The sequence below is a fragment of the Rattus norvegicus genome, chromosome 5 (genome assembly GCF_021556685.1).
Source record: "Rattus norvegicus strain SHRSP/BbbUtx chromosome 5, alternate assembly SHRSP_T2T, whole genome shotgun sequence".
Classification (NCBI taxonomy): Eukaryota; Metazoa; Chordata; class Mammalia; order Rodentia; family Muridae; genus Rattus; species Rattus norvegicus.
In genome coordinates, this window is record NC_141538.1 from 5898865 (window position 1) to 5916408 (window position 17544).

At 41.7% G+C, this 17544-nt stretch overlaps 1 protein-coding gene and 2 pseudogenes across 1 annotated transcript in view; 2 read left to right on the top strand and 1 right to left on the bottom strand.

Moving 5' to 3' along the window:
• LOC148005601 (ralA-binding protein 1-like) overlaps nucleotides 1–17544 on the bottom strand; it is a 96550-nt gene that overhangs the window by 30485 nt on the left and 48521 nt on the right. Inside the window, 2 exon segments of the mRNA XM_087551467.1 lie at nucleotides 7626–7697; nucleotides 8054–9043. The gene's annotated coding sequence lies outside the window, so the exon portion shown is untranslated.
• LOC148005602 (thioredoxin-like protein 4A pseudogene) lies at nucleotides 696–985 on the top strand (annotated as a pseudogene).
• LOC148005603 (N-alpha-acetyltransferase 11-like) lies at nucleotides 1063–1683 on the top strand (annotated as a pseudogene).

The following is a 17544-nucleotide window of genomic DNA, read 5'->3' on the forward strand; positions in this document are numbered from 1 at the left end:
CATAAAACTAGTGTTTGTGTTATTTGAGTCAACTGTGTGATGACACTAAGAATTTGGATAGAAGAATGAAGAGCTCAAATTTGGAGTATGCATGAACTTTTCACATGGAAAAAAACTTGAATTTTGGTGTATGTTTGATTAGAGCAGAAGGCACATGCTACACAATCTCTGTGATTCCATCAACTACACTCAATATAATATCAATATGCCATGAGCACAATGAAAGATTAGAATGCAAATTTGAAATTTTCCTGAGCTCAGAAAATTATACGTGACTCTGATGGTCTTGTGACACCAGTCCTTTTTAATTGACTATAAAAACCAGTGATATTCTGCTACAGAGACATTCAAATACTTGAGTATTGCATGAGTAACTTTTCATCATTCAATTAAAATACTAATGTTTAAGAAAATGTGGGAGTATATAAAGTATTTTTCAAATTTAATTATACTACACAATATTACTGGGAAGAGATAAATCTGTGTACTTTTAAAACACAGATAAAATCAGATCATTTTGGGAAGAAGAATGTCTAGGATAAATAAGATCTTGTCCTGCCCACATTCTTAGAAGACAATGCACCTCTGTCCTGCCCCATGGACCTTGTGGAGTCTCGAACATCGCAGATCAAAACATAAAGCGCGCTGGTGCTGAGTGGAGGGCCCGTTGGTCCGGCCCTGTGGGCTCACACGACCTTAGAGGTAGCTCGCGAGGTTCTGCTGCGCAAGCGCGTTCAAGATGTTGTCCATGCTTCTGCATCTACACAATGGCTGGCAGGTAGACCAGGCAATCTATTCAGAGGAGGACTGTGTGGTCGTCATTCACTTCGGACACGACTGGGACCCCACTTGTATGAAGATAGATGAAGTTCTGTACAGCATCGATGAAACGAAATGGAAGATAGTGAGAGATCTTCCTCATCTTGTATGAGTTCCGTTTGGATAACCCAGGTGTCTTAAAGCAAATGGTGCTGGTGTCGCTTGTGCTCTGTGGCATCCTCTCTGATTCTCCCAAGTCTGATAGGGTTTTCTGCCGCCAATAGGAACATCTGCTGGGCTCAGCCATATGACCTAATGAACATACAACACTGCAACCTGCTCTGCCTGCCCGAGAACTACCAGATGAAGCACTACTATCATGGCCTCTCGTGGCCCAGCTCTCCTACATTGCTGAGGATGAGGTTGGGAAGATTGTGGGTTATGTTCTGGCCAAAATGGAAGAGGATCCTGATAATGTCCCTCATGGACACATCACCTCATTGGCTGTGAAGCGCTCCCACCTACGCTTTGGCCTGGCCAAGAAGCTAATGGAGCAGGCCTCCCAGGCCATGACAGAGAACTTCAGTGCAAAGTATGTCTCCCTGCATGCCAGGAAGAGCAACCGAGCAGCCTTGCACCTCTGTTCCAGCACCCTGAACTTCCAGGTTAGTGAGGTGGAGCCCAAGTACTATGCAGATGGCGAAGATGCATATGCTCTGAAGCGAGATCTCTCACGGATGGCAGCTGGTACTGAAGAAAGGCAGATATGTGGTTTTCGGTTCCAAGGAGAATCAGGGTAGCACACTTCCTGGTTCCGAAGAGGCCTATCAGCGGGACAACCTGGCTGGAGGTGACAGTGGCAGTGATGGCAAAGATAGCACTGGTGTCCAAGACAGCTTGCAGGCCTTGGGGTCTGCCTCTTAGGACCTGCTTGAGCACAACAGGTCCTCGTATTTTAGTCATACTGTTCTTGGGAACCTTGTTCTGCAGTTCTGTGACCCGAATGGCTCTCCTTTCGATGCTTAGCAACCTTCTGCATAACCTGTGTGATCATGGAGGCACACCTGGACACAGAACCTGTTGTGCGGGAGTCAAGGAGGCCTGAGGACTGCCATGCAGCGCCTTTCTTGGCTTCTTCATGCTGCCATCAGATTCTGTTCAGTGCTGTACTGTTTCTGTATATCCTACAGGTTTCCAAACCCTGGAATGCTAAACAGGAAGTGGGGACAACTTGAGAATACCCCAGCGTCCTGCCTTTGCCAGTGATTATCTGGGTTTTCCTTGGAGTAGAACGTCAAGCTAGTCCTCATGCCCTCTCCCTTGTGGGGAGTTATCCGCTCTTGCTTTCTGGGGAACTGCCTGGCCTTGCCCACTCTCCTTTTGAAGAAGAATGCTCTCTTTCCTAGTGGGAGACGATGATAGGTTCTGGACTAATACGGGAGCAGAATTTGTAGATCTTAAGGAAAGGACAAGCAGAAATTAAATGGCAATCTCTAACCTGAACAAATAAAAATATAAGGAGAACAAAAAAACCCCAAACAAACAACAAAACAAAAAACAAAAACAAAACAAAAAAAACATAAAGCACCTACCTACATGTGGAAATGGATATAATGAAGAGTAGAGAAAATCTAGGATCGTCATAGAAGGGGGAAAGTTGAGTTGGCATCCTGTACACAATCAGACTAAGATTGACTCTATTTTTGCAAATATTTTGGGATGATGAAAGCATTTGGTGAAAGGAGTTACTAGATACACACTCTTCAATGGTCACCAATAGCCATAGCCTGATTATTGTTTTCTAATTGGAGAATATTAGAATGAGTATACACATTCACTGGGAAGTGAATTACACTCCATTAATTTTGAAGTTATCATCCTGTGATCACAGGTCTGAACTCTAGGTCTTTTTTTTTTTTTTTTTGCCTTCAAATATTTAATAATGTTTGATTTAATACATTCTTTTTTTTTTATTAACTTGAGTATTTCTTATATAGATTTCAAGTGTTATTCCCTTTCCCGGTTTCCGGACAAACATCCCCCTCCCCCCTCCCCTTCTTTTTTTTTTTTTTTTTTTTTTGGTTCTTTTTTTCCGGAGCTGGGGACCGAACCCAGGGCCTTGCGCTTCCTAGGTAAGCGCTCTACCACTGAGCTAAATCCCCAGCCCCCCTCCCCTTCTTTATGGGTGTTCCCCTCCCAACCATCCCCCCATTGCCGCCCTCCCCCCATAGTCTAGTTCACTGGGGGTTCAGTCTTAGCAGGACCCAGGGCTTCCCCTTCCACTGGTGCTCTTACTAGGATATTCATTGCTACCTATGGGGTCAGAGTCCAGGGTCAGTCCATGTATAGTCTTTAGGTAGTGGCTTAGTCCCTGGAGGCTCTGGTTGCTTGACATTGTTGTACTTTTGGGGTCTCGAGCACCTTCAAGCTCTTCCAGTTCTTTCTCTGATTCCTTCAACGGGGGACCTATTCTCAGTTCAGTGGTTTGCTGCTGGCATTCGCCTCTGTATTTGCTGTATTCTGGCTGTGTCTCTCAGGAGCGATCTACATCCGGCTCCTGTCAGTCTGCACTTCTTTGCTTCATCCATCTTGTCTAATTGGGTGGCTCTATATGTATGGGCCACATGTGGGGCAGGCTCTGAATGGGTGTTCCTTCAGTCTCTGTTTTAATCTTTGCCTCTCCCTTCCCTGCCAAGGGTATTCTTTTTCCTCATTTAAAGAAGGAGTGAAGCATTCACATTTTGATCATCCGTCTTGAGTTTCGTTTGTTCTAGGGATCTAGGGTAATTCAAGCATTTGGGCTAATAGCCACTTATCAATGAGTGCATACCATGTATGTCTTTCTGTGATTGGGTTAGCTCACTCAGGATGATATTTTCCAGTTCCAACCATTTGCCTACGAATTTCATAAACTCGTTGTTTTTGATAGCTGAGTAATATTCCATTGTGTAGATGTACCACATTTTCTGTATCCATTCCTCTGTTGAAGGGCATCTGGGTTCTTTCCATTTTCTGGCTATTATAAATAAGGCTGCGATGAACATAGTGGAGCACGTGTCTCTTTTATATGTTGAGGCATCTTTTGGGTATATGCCCAAGAGAGGTATAGCTGGATCCTCAGGCAGTTCAATGTCCAATTTTCTGAGGAACCTCCAGACTGATTTCCAGAATGGTTTTACCAGTCTGCAATCCCACCAACAATGGAGGAGTGTTCCTCTTTCTCCACATCCTCGCCAGCATCTGCTGTCACCTGAGTTTTTGATCTTAGCCAATCGCACTGGTGTGAGGTGAAATCTCAGGGTTGTTTTGATTTGCATTTCCCTTATGACTAAAGATGTTGAACATTTCTTTAGGTGTTTCTCAGCCATTCGGCATTCCTCAGCTGTGAATTCTTTGTTTAGCTCTGAACCCCATTTTTTAATAGGGTTATTTGTTTCCCTGCGGTCTAACTTCTTGAGTTCTTTGTATATTTTGGATATAAGGCCTCTATCTGTTGTAGGATTGGTAAAGATCTTTTCCCAATCTGTTGGTTGCCGTTTTGTCCTAACCACAGTGTCCTTTGCCTTACAGAAGCTTTGCAGTTTTATGAGATCCCATTTGTCGGTTCTGGATCTTAGAGCATAAGCCATTGGTGTTTTGTTCAGGAAATTTTTTCCAGTGCCCATGTGTTCCAGATGCTTCCCTAGTTTTTCTTCTATTAGTTTGAGTGTGTCTGGTTTGATGTGGAGGTCCTTGATCCACTTGGACTTAAGCTTTGTACAGGGTGATAAGCATGGATCGATCTGCATTCTTCTACATGTTGCCCTCCAGTTGAACCAGCACCATTTGCTGAAAATGCTATCTTTTTTCCATTGGATGGTTTTGGCTCCTTTGTCAAAAATCAAGTGACCATAGGTGTGTGGGTTCATTTCTGGGTCTTCAATTCTATTCCATTGGTCTATCTGTCTGTCTCTGTACCAATACCATGCAGTTTTTATCACTATTGCTCTGTAATACTGCTTGAGTTCAGGGATAGTGATTCCCCCTGAAGTCCTTTTATTGTTGAGGATAGCTTTAGCTATCCTGGGTTTTTTGTTATTCCAGATGAATTTGCAAATTGTTCTGTCTAACTCTTTGAAGAATTGGATTGGTATTTTGATGGGGATTGCATTGAATCTGTAGATTGCTTTTGGTAAAATGGCCATTTTTACTATATTAATCCTGCCAATCCATGAGCATGGGAGATCTTTCCATCTTCTGAGGTCTTCTTCAATTTCTTTCCTCAGTGTCTTGAAGTTCTTATTGTACAGATCTTTTACTTGCTTGGTTAAAGTCACACCGAGGTACTTTATATTATTTGGGTCTATTATGAAGGGTGTCGTTTCCCTAATTTCTTTCTCGGCTTGTTTCTCTTTTGTATAGAGGAAGGCAACTGATTTATTTGAGTTAATTTTATACCCAGCCACTTTGCTGAAGTTGTTTATCAGCTTTAGTAGTTCTCTGGTGGAACTTTTGGGATCACTTAAATATACTATCATGTCGTCTGCAAATAGTGATATTTTGACCTCTTCTTTTCCGATCTGTATCCCCTTGATCTCCTTTTGTTGTCTGATTGCTCTGGCTAGAACTTCAAGAACTATATTGAATAAGTAGGGAGAGAGTGGGCAGCCTTGTCTAGTCCCTGATTTTAGTGGGATTGCTTCAAGTTTCTCTCCATTTAGTTTAATGTTAGCAACTGGTTTGCTGTATATGGCTTTTACTATGTTTAGGTATGGGCCTTGAATTCCTATTCTTTCCAGGACTTTTATCATGAAGGGGTGTTGAATTTTGTCAAATGCTTTCTCAGCATCTAATGAAATGATCATGTGGTTCTGTTCTTTCAGTTTGTTTATATGATGGATCACGTTGATGGTTTTCCGTATATTAAACCATCCCTGCATGCCTGGGATGAAGCCTACTTGATCATGGTGGATGATTGTTTTGATGTGCTCTTGAATTCAGTTTTCCAGAATTATATTGAGTATTTTTGCGTCGATATTCATAAGGGAAATTGGTCTGAAGTTCTCTTTCTTTGTTGGGTCTTTGTGTGGTTTAGGTATAAGAGTAATTGTGGCTTCGTAGAAGGAATTCGGTAGGGCTCCATCTGTTTCAATTTTGTGGAATGGTTTGGATAATATTGGTATGAGGTCTTCTATGAAGGTTTGATAGAATTCTGCACTAAACCCGTCTGGACCTGGGCTCTTTTTGGTTGGGAGACCTTTAATGACTGCTTCTATTTCCTTAGGAGTTATGGGGTTGTTTAACTGGTTTATCTGTTCCTGATAAGGGAAGTTTTCTTCTGTGATTTTGTTGAAGATATTTACTGGTCCTTTGAGCTGGGAGTCTTCACTCTCTTCTATACCTATTATCCTTAGGTTTGATCTTCTCATTGAGTCCTGGATTTCCTGTATGTTTTGGACCAGTAGCTTTTTCCGCTTTACATTATCTTTGACAGTTGAGTCAATGATTTCTATGGAATCTTCTGCTCCTGAGATTCTCTCTTCCATCTCTTGTATTCTGTTGGTGAAGCTTGTATCTACAGCTCCTTGTCTCTTCTTTTGGTTTTCTATATCCAGGGTTGTTTCCATGTGTTCTTTCTTGATTGCTTCTATTTCCATTTTTAATTCCTTCAACTGTTTGATTGTGTTTTCCTGGAATTCTTTCAGGGATTTTTGTGTCTCCTCTCTATGGGCTTCTAATTGTTTATTTATGTTTTCCTGGAATTCTTTCAGGGATTTTTGTGTCTCCTCTCTATGGGCTTCTACTTGTTTACTTATGTTTTCCTGGAATTCTTTCAGGCATTTTTGCGATTCCTCTCTGTAGGCTTCTACTTGTTCTCTAAGGGAGTTCTTCACGTCTTTCTTGAAGTCCTCCAGCATCATGATCAAAAATGATTTTGAAACTAGGTCTTGCTTTTCTGGTGTGTTTGGATATTCCATGTTTGTTTTGATGGGAGAATTGGGCTCCGATGGTGCCATGTAGTCTTGGTTTCTGTTGCTTGGGTTCCTGCGCTTGCCTCTCGCCATCAGATTATCTCTAGTGTTACTTTGTTCTGCTATTTCTGACAGTGGCTAGACTGTCCTATAAGCCTGTGTGTCAGGAGTGCTGTAGACCTGTTTTCCTCTCTTTCAGTCAGTTATGGGGACAGAGTGTTCTGCTTTCGGGCGTGTAGTTTTTCCTCTCTACAGGTCTTCAGCTGTTCCTGTGGGCCTGTGTCTTGAGTTCACCAGGCAGCTTTCTTGCAGCAGAAAATTTGGTCTTACCTGTGGTCCCGAGGCTCAAGTTCGCTCGTGGGGTGCTGCCCACGGGCTCTCTGCAGCGGCAGCAACCAGGAAGACCTGTGCCGCCCCTTCCGGGAGCTTCAGTGCACCAGGGTTCCAGATGGTCTTTGGCTTTTTCCTCTGGCGTCTGAGATGTGTGTGCAGAGAGCAGTCTCTTCTGGTTTCCCAGGCTTGTCTGCCTCTCTGAAGGTTTAGCTCTCCCTCCCACGGGATTTGGGTGCAGAGAACTGTTTATCCGGTCTGTTTCCTTCAGGTTCCGGCGGTGTCTCTAGTATTATCATTTTATACAAACAATACTGATTTAAAAAATAATAAATATATAGACGATAAACAGAGATAGATATGACACACACAGACAATAGTTATTGAGATTCCCAATAATTTGGAGAATCCCAAGACCAAAATATATCAGTACTACTGTTGTGGGGTTCTCCTACAGCTCGATGTGGCCCAGATTTGGCCCAGATCTACAGTACTCTGGGTATCTCAGAACGCCATTGCAGGTATAAGACAAACCATACCAGGAACTATAGCACTGGCCTGTGATGTCTAGCATTTAGAACTTACCTCCTCCTTCTCCTGTACTTGGCTTTTTTCCCCGATCATTCAAGGCATCTTCCAAGTCAAGCCCATCAAGTTCTGGGGACCACAGAACAAAAGACATAATCACTGTTGTACTGGGTAGTTTTTATGTCAGCATGAGCTAGAGCCATCTACAAGGAGGGAACCATGTTTGAGAAAAGGTCTCCATAAGCTCAGGCTGTTAGTCATTTTCTCAGTGATCGATCAGTGGGGAAGGACATGGCACACTGTGGAAGGTACCATCCCTACGCTGGTGGTCATAAGCCAAATAAAATAAACCCTTTCTTTTCCATGTTGGTTTTGATCATGGTGTTTAATTATCACCGTAGAAATGCAAACCAGGATACCCACTGAAACAGGTAGCTGATGTGGAAAATCCTTCCTTCCTTTTTTCCTCTGAGAGCTTGTCTTACCCATAGGATTTGACGGTGCTCTAGTTGTTCCTGGCCTTCTCGTTGTAGTAGTGGTGATGTGGTCCCATCTCTCTGAAAGTGGGAGGGAAAACAGCAATAAAAAAGAAATAATAATAAAATGTATACCTACATCATAGTTTAAGGAAGTCACACCATGAATAGACCATCGTTAGTACTTATTAAAGCTCCTATACAACCTCATGACTACCCGGAAAAAGATGGCAAAGAGACAGAACAGGTTTAAGTGAGGGGGATTCTAACCAGTCTTCATAGGTTGGGGACCGAGAGACCCACATCTCACCACTTGACCAGAGCTAGAACATGAGCCCAGATCTGCTGCACACATGGAGTAGGGAATTCTAGACGATCCCTGAGACCTTTGAGCTACGGTTTCCTCCACTGTTAGTGCAAGAACTGAATAGCAGATTACGATGCCCAGAGATGAATGAACTGGTGTTGTCTGTAATGTGCAGAGAATTGTTTTATAAACTAGCATTTATGTGATGTATAGAGAACTGCTTTACAAACTGAAAGTGGTTAAAGAAGCAAATTTGACCATCATGCTATACCGTACATTAAAATCAACTAAAAGCGAATCAAAGATCTAAAAAGCTAGTGTCTAAACACTCAGCAGAAAACATTTTGGAAAAAATATATATCTGGTTCCTGTCAGCCTGCACTTCTTTGCTTCATCCATCTTATCTAGTTTGGTGGCTGTATATGTATGGGCCACATGTGGGGCAGGCTCTGAATGGCTGTTCCTTCAGACTGCTCTAAACTTTGCCTCCCTACCCCCTCCTAAGGGTATTTTTGTTCCCCTTTTAAAGAAGGAGTGGAGCATCCGCATTTTGGCCATCCTTCTTGAGTTTCATGTGATCTATGGCGATGCATTCTTTTAATCACAGCACTCCGAGGAACAGAGCAAGAGGATCTCTGGACTTCAGAACAGCCTGGTCCACAGAGTGAGTTCCAGGACAGCCAAGAGAAAGCCTGCATTAAAGAAACAACAACAAAAACAAAAAGAGAAAGAAATGAAAAGAAAAAACAAAAAGGATTTCCAAACAACTCACTTGCACCATCACAGAACAACAAACAAATGGGTGTTGTAGTCAAACGTGAAATGACCCTACAGGCCAATTGTTGGGAATACGTCACTAGAAGGTGACATGTAAGTTTTACTAGTCCACTTCCTGTCTCTGTCTCTGTGCTTCCTGCGTGTCACTCCAACGTGAGCAGTGGGGTCACATGGGGCCCAGGTTAAGAGTAAAGGAGAACTACTATGGCATTTTGTAAGTGATGGATTGGACGCTGCCTTGTCATCACTATTACATATCGATGCTATTGAACTAATTTCAGCAGTGTCTCAGAAAGCAAAGTATTTAAAGCAGAGGTGAGGGAAATTACTATAAACGTAAAGTAAACCTAAAGGTATAAAACCAAGAGGATCCAAATAAAGACACACCAGAAAACACACCAGATTGGCAACATCAGCTCCCACACCATCTATGTTAAATGAAAGCCTATAGAAGTCCCACTGATTGTTTCTTTCCAGAAATAGTCAAATTTGATCTAAACTTTTTGGGGAAGGCACAACCTAAGATTGTCTTTTTTAAACCTTAAAAAGAATAAAGTGGGATGAATCACTCTACCTAATATTTCATAGTTAACATTTATCAAAGATGTGGCAGATAGATAGATACAGGCAACAGAACAGAATGAAGAGCTCAAAAGACCTCAGATCTGCTCAAGTGATTTTTTTATACATATGCAAAGCAACTCAAGGGAGGAAGAAATCTTTTCAGCAAAAGGTGCTGGAATAATTAAACTTCCAAAACAAAAAGCAATGGGTTTCATTTTATATAAAACTACCTGCAAATGGATAGGTTCTCTTTGCTTAAATAGTAAACCATTAAATTTTCAAAAAGAAGTGTTTCAGAATTGAATGCTTAGTAAAGAGTTCACATATTCAACTACAGAAACACGGCCCATAAGAGGAAAAGTTACGAAGCTGGAAAGAGCAGACCACCTGGTGCACGGCCAGCATCTAGAAAGCTGAGGTAGGAGGACCTAGCATTTGAGATCCAGCCAGGACTGCTTGCCAAGATAGTAAGATTCAGTCTCAAAAGAGGGAGGAAGAGGAAGAAGTGGCACAGGAATAGGATGTATAGAAAGGAGGGAGGACAAAAATTCTAGACAAAAAATCCATCAGGAAGCTTTAATGGAGCTAAGGTACTTGTGGGCTGGTGGGGTAGCTCAGAAGCAAGCATGCATTTACATAGAGGTCCTAGGTTTTTCCTCAGAACAAGCGGGGAAAAACAAGAGGAAGGAGAGGAAAGAAAGGAAATCTGAAGTTGGCTTTTTGAGAAAAGAAAACAAGATTCAAAACTTGTTCTAATGACTCAAAATTATGAATGGGAGAGGAGGCATTGCAACTAATACTAAATAGGTACAAAGGAAACTACAATGGACAATATATTCCAACAAATCAGACACGCTAGAGGAAATGGATAGAGTTCTAGAAGCACACAAACTATTAAGGTGATTATGAAAAATCAAAATATAAATGGATGAATGATAATTAGAATAATTAACAACCTCCCAACAAAGAAATATCCAGGTAAGAGAAGGCTATAAAAATGAATTCAGGGATCCCGGACCGCAGCAGCTCCCTGCTCCCAAACCCCGTGGGAGAGAGACCTCACCGCCTGATCAGGTGGGCACTCCTGAGGCTGCAGAGCGGAGGAGACCACCAACACTGCCCACCCCTGCCCACATCCCTGGCCCAAGAGGCAACTGTATAAGGCCTCTGGGTTCCCATAGGGGAGGGCCCGGGAGCGGCAGGACCCCTGCGCCTGAGACACTGCCGGAACCTGAAGGAAACAGACCGGATAAACAGTTCTCTGCAACCAAATCCCGTGGGAGGGAGAGCTGAACCTTCAGACAGGCGGACACACCTGGGAAACCAGAAGAGACTGCACTCTGTGCACATCCAGGCGCCAGAGGAAAACACCAAACGTCATCTGAAACCCTGGTGCACGGAGGCTCCCGGAAGGAGCGGCACAGATTTTCCCGGTTGCTGCCACAGCGGAGAGGACTTAGGCAGTACCCCACGAGCAAACTTGAGCCTTGGAACCACAGGTAGGACCAATTTTTCCCCTGCAAGAAACCTGCCTGGTGAACTCAAGACACAGGCCCACAGGAACAGCTGAAGACCTGTAGAGAGGAAAAACTACACGCCCGAAAGCAGAACACTCTGTCCCCATAACTGGCTGAAAGAAAACAGGAAAACAGGTCTACAGCACTCCTGACACACAGGTTATAGGACAGTCTAGCCACTGTCAGAAATAGCAGAACAAAGTAACACTAGAGATAATCTGATGGCGAGAGGCAAGCGCAGGAACCCAAGCAACAGAAACCAAGACTACATGGCATCATCGGAGCCCAATTCTCCCACCAAAGCAAACACGGAATATCCAAACACACCAGAAAAGCAAGACCTAGTTTCAAAATCATATTTGATCATGATGCTGGAGGAATTCAAGAAAGACATAAAGAACTCCCTTAGAGAACAAGTAGAAGCCTACAGAGAGGAATCGCAAAAATCCCTGAAAGAATTCCAGGAAAACACAATCAAACAGTTGAAGGAATTAAAAATGGAAATAGAAGCAATCAAGAAAGAACAAATGGAAACAACCCTGGACATAGAAAATCAAAAGAAAAGACAAGGAGCTGTAGATACAAGCTTCACCAACAGAATTCAAGAGATGGAAGAGAGAATCTCGGGAGCAGAAGATTCCATAGAAATCATTGACTCAACTGTCAAAGATAATGTAAAGCGGAAAAAGCTACTGGTCCAAAACATACAGGAAATCCAGGACTCAATGAGAAGATCAAACCTAAGGATAATAGGTATAGAAGAGAGTGAAGACTCCCAGCTCAAAGGACCAGTAAATATCTTCAACAAAATCATAGAAGAAAACTTCCCTAACCTAAAAAAAGAGATACCCATAGGCATACAAGAAGCCTACAGAACTCCAAATAGATTGGACCAGAAAAGAAACACCTCCCGACACATAATTGTCAAAACACCAAACGCACAAAATAAAGAAAGAATATTAAAAGCAGTAAGGGAAAAAGGTCAAGTAACATATAAAGGGAGACCTATCAGAATCACACCAGACTTCTCGCCAGAAACTATGAAGGCCAGAAGATCCTGGACTGATGTTATACAGACCCTAAGAGAACACAAATGCCAAGTCCAGCACTACAAAGGATAATAAAGGGTAAAGCCCAACATAAGGAGGCAAGCTATACCCTAGAAGCAAGAAACTAATCATCTTGGCAACAAAACAAAGAGAATGAAAGCACACAAACATAACCTCACTTCCAAATATGAATATAACGGGAAGCAATAATCATTATTCCTTAATATCTCTCAATATCAATGGCCTCAACTCCCCAATAAAAAGACATAGATTAACAAACTGGATACGCAACGAGGACCCTGCATTCTGCTGCCTACAGGAAACACACCTCAGAGACAAAGACAGACATTACCTCAGAGTGAAAGGCTGGAAAACAATTTTCCAAGCAAATGGTCAGAAGAAACAAGCTGGAGTAGCCATTCTAATATCAAATAAAATCAATTTTCAACTAAAAGTCATCAAAAAAGATAAGGAAGGACACTTCATATTCATCAAAGGAAAAATCCACCAAGATGAACTCTCAATCCTAAATATCTATGCCCCAAATACAAGGGCACCTACATATGTAAAAGAAACCTTACTAAAGCTCAAAACACACATTGCACCTCACACAATAATAGTGGGAGATTTCAACACTCCACTCTCATCAATGGACAGATCATGGAAACAGAAATTAAACAGAGATGTAGACAGACTAAGAGAAGTCATGAGGCAAATGGACTTAACGGATATTTATAGAACATTCTACCCTAAAGCAAAAGGATATACCTTCTTCTCAGCTCCTCATGGTACTTTCTCCAAAATTGACCATATAATTGGTCAAAAAACGGGCCTCAACAGGTACAAAAAGATAGAAATAATCCCATGCGTGCTATCTGATCACCACGGTATAAAACTGGTCTTCAATAACAATAAGGGAAGAATGCCCACATATACGTGGAAATTGAACAATGCTCTACTCAATGATAACCTGGTCAAGGAAGAAATAAAGAAAGAAATTAAAAACTTTTTAGAATTTAATGAAAATGAAGGTATAACATACCCAAACTTATGGGACACAATGAAAGCTGTGCTAAGAGGAAAACTCATAGCGCTGAGTGCCTGCAGAAAGAAACAGGAAAGAGCATATGTCAGCAGCTTGACAGCACACCTAAAAGCTCTAGAACAAAAAGAAGCAAATACACCCAGGAGGAGTAGAAGGCAGGAAATAATCAAACTCAGAGCTGAAATCAACCAAGTAGAAACAAAAAGGACCATAGAAAGAATCAACAGAACCAAAAGTTGGTTCTTTGAGAAAATCAACAAGATAGATAAACCCTTAGCCAGACTAACGAGAGGACACAGAGAGTGCGTCCAAATTAACAAAATCAGAAATGAAAAGGGAGACATAACTACAGATTCAGAGGAAATTCAAAAAATCATCAGATCTTACTATAAAAACCTATATTCAACAAAACTTGAAAATCTTCAGGAAATAGACAATTTCCTAGACAGATACCAGGTATCGAAGTTAAATCAGGAACAGATAAACCAGTTAAACAACCCCATAACTCCTAAGGAAATAGAAGCAGTCATTAAAGGTCTCCCAACCAAAAAGAGCCCAGGTCCAGACGGGTTTAGTGCAGAACTCTATCAAACCTTCATAGAAGACCTTATACCAATATTATCCAAACTATTCCACAAAATTGAAACAGATGGAGCCCTACCGAATTCCTTCTATGAAGCCACAATTACTCTTATACCTAAACCACACAAAGACCCAACAAAGAAAGAGAACTTCAGACCAATTTCCCTTATGAATATCGACGCAAAAATACTCAATAAAATTCTGGCAAACCAAATTCAAGAGCACATCAAAACAATCATCCACCATGATCAAGTAGGCTTCATCCCAGGTATGCAGGGATGGTTTAATATAAGGAAAACCATCAACGTGATCCATCATATAAACAAACTGAAAGAACAGAACCACATGATCATTTCATTAGATGCTGAGAAAGCATTTGACAAAATTCAACACCCCTTCATGATAAAAGTCCTGGAAAGAATAGGTATTCAAGGCCCATACCTAAACATAGTAAAAGCCATATACAGCAAACCAGTTGCTAACATTAAACTAAATGGAGAGAAACTTGAAGCAATCCCACTAAAATCAGGGACTAGACAAGGCTGCCCACTCTCTCCCTACTTATTCAATATAGTTCTTGAAGTTCTAGCCAGAGCAATCAGACAACAAAAGGAGATCAAGGGGATACAGATCGGAAAAGAAGAGGTCAAAATATCACTATTTGCAGACGACATGATAGTATATTTAAGTGATCCCAAAAGTTCCACCAGAGAACTACTAAAGCTGATAAACAACTTCAGCAAAGTGGCTGGGTATAAAATTAACTCAAATAAATCAGTTGCCTTCCTCTATACAAAAGAGAAACAAGCCGAGAAAGAAATTAGGGAAACGACACCCTTCATAATAGACCCAAATAATATAAAGTACCTCGGTGTGACTTTAACCAAGCAAGTAAAAGATCTGTACAATAAGAACTTCAAGACACTGAGGAAAGAAATTGAAGAAGACCTCAGAAGATGGAAAGATCTCCCATGCTCATGGATTGGCAGGATTAATATAGTAAAAATGGCCATTTTACCAAAAGCAATCTACAGATTCAATGCAATCCCCATCAAAATACCAATCCAATTCTTCAAAGAGTTAGACAGAACAATTTGCAAATTCATCTGGAATAACAAAAAACCCAGGATAGCTAAAGCTATCCTCAACAATAAGAGGACTTCAGGGGGAATCACTATCCCTGATCTCAAGCAGTATTACAGAGCAATAGTGATAAAAACTGCATGGTATTGGTACAGAGACAGACAGATAGACCAATGGAATAGAATTGAAGACCCAGAAATGAACCCACACACCTATGGTCACTTGATTTTTGACAAAGGAGCCAAAACCATCCAATGGAAAAAAGATAGCATTTTCAGCAAATGGTGCTGGTTCAACTGGAGGGCAACATGTAGAAGAATGCAGATCGATCCATGCTTATCACCCTGTACAAAGCTTAAGTCCAAGTGGATCAAGGACCTCCACATCAAACCAGACACACTCAAACTAATAGAAGAAAAACTAGGGAAGCATCTGGAACACATGGGCACTGGAAAAAATTTCCTGAACAAAACACCAATGGCTTATGCTCTAAGATCAAGAATCGACAAATGGGATCTCATAAAACTGCAAAGCTTCTGTAAGGCAAAGGACACTGTGGTTAGGACAAAACGACAACCAACAGATTGGGAAAAGATCTTTACCAATCCTATAACAGATAGAGGCCTTATATCCAAAATATACAAAGAACTCAAGAAGTTAGACCGCAGGGAAACAAATAACCCTATTAAAAAATGGGGTTCACAGCTGAACAAAGAATTCACAGCTGAGGAATGCCGAATGGCTGAGAAACACCTAAAGAAATGTTCAACATCTTTAGTCATAAGGGAAATGCAAATCAAAACAACCCTGAGATTTCACCTCACACCAGTGAGAATGGCTAAGATCAAAAACTCAGGTGACAGCAGATGCTGGCGAGGATGTGGAGAAAGAGGAACACTCCTCCATTGTTGGTGGGATTGCAGACTGGTAAAACCATTCTGGAAATCAGTCTGGAGGTTCCTCAGAAAATTGGACATTGAACTGCCTGAGGATCCAGCTATACCTCTCTTGGGCATATACCCAAAAGATGCCTCAACATATAAAAGAGACACGTGCTCCACTATGTTCATCGCAGCCTTATTTATAATAGCCAGAAAATGGAAAGAACCCAGATGCCCTTCAACAGAGGAATGGATACAGAAAATGTGGTACATCTGCACAATGGAATATTACTCAGCTATCAAAAACAACGAGTTTATGAAATTCGTAGGCAAATGGTTGGAACTGGAAAATATCATCCTGAGTGAGCTAACCCACTCACAGAAAGACATACATGGTATGCACTCATTGATAAGTGGCTATTAGCCCAAATGCTTGAATTACCCTAGATCCCTAGAACAAAGGAAACTCAAGATGGATGATCAAAATGTGAATGCTTCACTCCTTCTTTAAATGAGGAAAAAGAATACCCTTGGCAGGGAAGGGAGAGGCAAAGATTAAAACAGAGACTGAAGGAACACCCATTCAGAGCCTGCCCCACAGGTGGCCCATACATATACAGCCACCCAATTAGACAAGATGGATGAAGCAAAGAAGTGCAGAACGACAGGAGCCGGATGTAGATCGCTCCTGAGAGACACAGCCAGAATACAGCAAATACAGAGGCGAATGCCAGCAGCAAACCACTGAACTGAGAATAGGTCCCCCGTTGAAGGAATCAGAGAAAGAACTGGAAGAGCTTGAAGGTGCTCGAGACCCAAAAGTACAACAATGTCAAGCAACCAGAGCTTCCAGGGACTAAGCCACTACCTAAAGACTATACATGGACTGACCCTGGACTCTGTCCCCATAGGTAGCAATGAATATCCTAGTAAGAGCACCAGTGGAAGGGGAAGCCCTGGGTCCTGCTAAGACTGAACCCCCAGTGAACTAGACTATGCGGGGAGGGTGGCAATGGGGGGAGGTTTGGGAGGGGAACACCCACAAAGAAGGGGAGGGGGGAGGGTGATGTCTGTCCGGAAACCGGGAAAGGGAATAACACTTGAAATGTATATAAGAAATACTCAAGATAATAAAAAAATAAAAAATAAAAAAAATAAAAAAAAAACCCTGGATCCTGTTGAAAAAAATGAATTCAAAGAAAAGTTAAAGCTAATCCTTCTCAAATCTTTGCAGATCTAAAGAGGAGGAAATAATTCCAAATTCGCTTCATCAGAGCAGCATGACCCTCACGGGAAGCCAGGCGAGAACGCCAAAAACAAGCAAAACTATATGAATAGAGGCAAAAATCAAGGAAACATTACATTAGCAAAGAGAATGAACAGCACGTTTAAAAGATTGCACCCTATAATCAAAACTGGATTCATGCCCGGGACACAGGATTGCTCAACATAAATTAAATCATTAAACATTAAAAGTATGAAGCATAAAAGCATGTGATCATGTCAGTAAGTATAGAAAGAGAAATTGACAAAATTTAACATCTTTTTGATGACAATTCCACATATCAGCCATAGAAGCTAGAGTGGTTAGCGGGAATTGTCAACTCAATGAGTTCTAGAACCTCCTGAGAGAGAGGCCTCCAGCAATATGGTATGAGATCATCTTGACTCGGTAAACTGTGTTGAAAAGAAGAA